We start from the raw sequence: 3,766 nt of genomic DNA on the forward strand, positions 1-3,766 counted from the left end.
GTCGGTTGGTTTGTTCCTTTTCTGTTTCATCCCCACCTTCCCCTTCCTCATCCTCTTCTTGCTGCATTTAATTCAGCTTGTGTGCAGCTTGTTCACCACCATGTGTCCTTCTCCCCTTCCCCTTGATCTCACTTTTGTTTCCGCTCTGCTGTTAGAATTTCCCCCTTTCCATTTTGTTCCCCTCCATTCTGCTCTCGCTCTTCCTCAACCATATATATATATATATATATATATATATATATATATATATATATATATATATATATATATATATATATATATATATATATATATATATATAATGATTGTGTCTGTGTGTGTCATAACACCATCATGTTGCTCTAGTCAAACATAAGGTTCATACATGAACTGTTTATGTCGAAATGTCGGAAAACTTGATGATGGCCCTTTCCAGAAAACACCAGCAAACACAAAATTGGATGAAAATGTCGGTCATCCCAGCAACTGCCACCAGGGGGCACCCACAGCACTCTTCCCAATCACCTCGCTGCTTCAGCCTGTGAATGAAACGACGTGTAATCAATCAATCAATCTCTTCCCTTGGTTCTCTGACGAGGTTATTTTAACATGTTTTTCATGCGTTATGGTTTTAATTTGAGCGAAATGTAACATTCTGCCATTTATTCCCTCAGAAGAGTCCCGCCATGCTCCCACATAACGAATGCACCATTCAGGTGAGAAGCGAATATATTGATGGACGTAACACGAGGGACAGACACGTCACGAGGGATCGACATGACACCAGGGATAACCAAAAAGCACTGAGGATAGATTCAAGCACCGCAATGTTCAAAATTTCTCTTCATGGTTTGCAAAAGACCTGATGTAGTAACCAACCATGAGGGGTTGGTAATGACCACTGAAGGAAAACTGACATGATCGAATAAAGGTATCAATGAGAACCCATCGAAACTTTTGTCGAACCTTCCCTTCTTTTTCTGGGGTTAAAGTGTCACAAAAGCGCTTGAGGACCAAACAAATGGCTCTGGTTACAGTGATGCTGCAGGGGGTGATTTTTTTTTTCTCTTTCTCCATCATTTCTTTCTTTGGTGATTCATCACAAAGTGATGACTTGAGTGAAATGGGGGAGATGAAAGATTGGAGAGAAAACTCTTCATCAGTCTTCTTTTATCATGCCCCGTTCTGAAAACTCTTCCTACACGTTTGGATGGTCACTGAATGGGAATTGTAAGCATGACAAGATCAGTAACTCCATGGCCTAACATGTAAGTGTAAGAATAAAATGAGTGTTTGTTGAGCATTGATTTTTTGAGGAGAGTCATGCTAAAATTGTGTATATTTGTTAATTTTTAATTGAGTGAATTATTACTTCACACGTGGACTTACTCATCCCTCCCTACCTTCCCTCATCCCAACATTCCTCCCGCGAGTTGATAAATCACAATTTAAAGGTGAAATATAACAGGTCGGATATCACTTTTCGAACAGTTGGGATTTAATTTTTATAACACAAAGGGATTTGACTGTTAAACAGGTAGGAATTTAGCTTTCATAAAAGGTGGGATTTACTTTTTATAACATATGAATTTGACTTTTATAACAGTATGAATTTATCTTTAAAGCATTATGAATTTTTCTTTAAAACAGTATGAATTTGACTTTTGTAACAGGTAGGAATTTAACTTTCATAAAAGGTGGGATTTAAATTTTTATAATAGGAAGGAATTTAATTTTTCTAACATGTATGAATTTATCTTTTATAACAGGTAGGATTTAACTATTATAAGCGGTGGGATTTATCATTTATAAAAGTATGAATTTATCTTTCATAACAGGTCGGAATTTAACTTTCGTAAAAGGTGGGATTTGCCTTTTATAACAGTATGAATTTGAATTTCATAACAGTATGAATTTGACTTTTATGACAGTATGAATTTATCTTTTATAACAGGTGGGATATCATTTTTTATAACAGGTAGGATTTAACTTTTATAAAAGGTGAATTTACTTTTTATAACAGTATGAATTTGACTGACTTTAAAACAGGTAGGAATTTCAAATTCATACTGTTTTAAAGTCACTTTTGTCACAGGTAGGAATTTAACTTTCATAAAAGGTGGGATTTAACTTTTTATAATAGGAAGGAATTTAATTTTTCTAACATGTATGAATTTATCTTTTACAACAGGTGCGATTCAACTTTTTATAACAGGTAGGATTTAACTTTTATAAGCGGTGGGATTTATCTTTTATAAGCGGTGGGATTTATCTTTTATAAAAGTATGAATTTATCTTTCATAACAAGTAGGAATTTAACTTTCATAAAAGGTGGGATTTGCCTTTTATAACAGTATGAATTTATCTTTTATAACAGTATAAATTTATCTTTTATGACAGGTGGGATATCATTTTTTATCACAGGAAGGATTTAACTTTTATAACAGCATGAATTTACCTTTTATAACAGTGTGATTTTAACTTTTTTTAAAGGGTGGGATTTACCATTTATAATAGGTGGGATTTAACTTTTATAACAAGAAGGATTTAACTTTTACCTTTTATAACAGTATGAATTTAAATTTCTTAACAGGTGGGATTTAACTATTATAAAAGAAGGGAATAACCTTTTATAACAGGTAGGATTTCACTTTTATAATAAGTGGGATTTAAATGTTATAAAAGGTGGGATTTAATGTTTATAAACATGTGTGAAGTCAGGCTTATAAAAGGTGGGCATTAACTTTTAACCAGGTACATATTCAGTTTTATAACAGATGGTATTTAACTTTGAATAACGGTAGGATTTGAATGTCAATTTGAAAATTAACACAACTTATTTAGCTGACTGTTTATCATATAATGTTTATATTTCACAGAAACTCCAACATTTATTGATTTTATCTATGAGGTGCATGATTAAAAAAAAAATACCATTTTAAATGTATACCTTTTGAAATACCCAATCATCATTTGGTTAAAATCATACAAGTATGGAAGGCTTTTCCAGTGTTCAATTTTTCCATGGCATATTTATTGAAGTGTCATGTGTGGTAATATTGAAAGCATTTTATTTTCTCAAGTGGATAAATGATTAATTGATCAATGTGCTGTTGATATATCACAGGTGTGTTTGTGTACCTTTGTATGTACTTGTATATCTTCGTATATCCATGTATATCTGTGTAAAACCTCATTTCATTCTTATCCTTCCTTATGTACATCCTTGTGCATCCTTGTCTATCCTTAGTATATTCTTGTATTTGTGTAAAACCCTGTTTAATCCTTATCTATCCGTATGTATAGCCTTGTATATCTGTTTGCATCCTTGTATATCCTTGCATCTGTGTACCTCTTCCAATAAAAATAAGTAGAAAGCATCTGAAAATGCAAAGCCCATCCACGTCTGCATCCGCTTTGTATTCAGACTTCTTTTTACTGTATGCTAAATATGACAAACAGAAAAAAAACAATGATTTTAGGCAACCTTGACCTTTTGACCTCAAAAGCAATAGGCTTCAGTGACCAAGACCCTGGTCAAATTTCAAGTCAATCAGATGGAAATTGATTTTGTGACATTGACCTTTGACCTTCTTGACAGAACACAGCTTACACTCGATGAATTGAGTCATACTGAGTCACTGACACATTGATATGACTGGCATTGATATTTTATGCAACCTCAACCTTTGACCTGTTGGTATTAACAAAATAAAATAAAATAAAAATTGGCTTATAGCTTTATTGGTGAATCAATTCAGTAACCCAATATTCAAATTACTAATTT

General features: G+C 33.0%; 1 long non-coding RNA gene across 1 annotated transcript in view; it reads right to left on the minus strand.

Annotated features, from left to right (window-relative positions):
* Nucleotides 1-315: 315 nt before the first annotated feature.
* LOC147031193 (uncharacterized) overlaps nucleotides 316-3,766 on the minus strand; it is an 88,660-nt gene continuing 85,209 nt past the window's right edge. Inside the window, exon 6 of the long non-coding RNA XR_015056722.1 lies at nucleotides 316-518. This is a non-coding gene — a long non-coding RNA (uncharacterized LOC147031193). The remainder of the gene's footprint in view (nucleotides 519-3,766) is intronic.

Source organism: Eptatretus burgeri, chromosome 3 (assembly GCF_056783735.1).
Source record: "Eptatretus burgeri isolate ZD-2024b chromosome 3, Ebu_testis_v1, whole genome shotgun sequence".
Classification (NCBI taxonomy): Eukaryota; Metazoa; Chordata; class Myxini; order Myxiniformes; family Myxinidae; genus Eptatretus; species Eptatretus burgeri.